Below are 237 nucleotides of genomic sequence, written 5' to 3' on the forward strand. Positions count from 1 at the left end.
AAATAGAGAGATAAATAGTTTGTAAAATTTCACATATATAGTTCTAAGATCTAATTCAAAGACTATAACCAAACTAAACCGATCATAACCGACTATTTCTAATATATAATTCAATGGTTTTCTTTGAACAATTGCACACAATTCACTTTGTAAGACATTGATGTCTTTCTTCTATTAAATATATATATATATATATATATATATATATCTATATATATATACACACTTTTACATTGA

Source organism: Tarenaya hassleriana, unplaced genomic scaffold (genome assembly GCF_000463585.1).
Source record: "Tarenaya hassleriana unplaced genomic scaffold, ASM46358v1 Cleome11, whole genome shotgun sequence".
In the NCBI taxonomy this organism is placed as follows: Eukaryota; Viridiplantae; Streptophyta; class Magnoliopsida; order Brassicales; family Cleomaceae; genus Tarenaya; species Tarenaya hassleriana.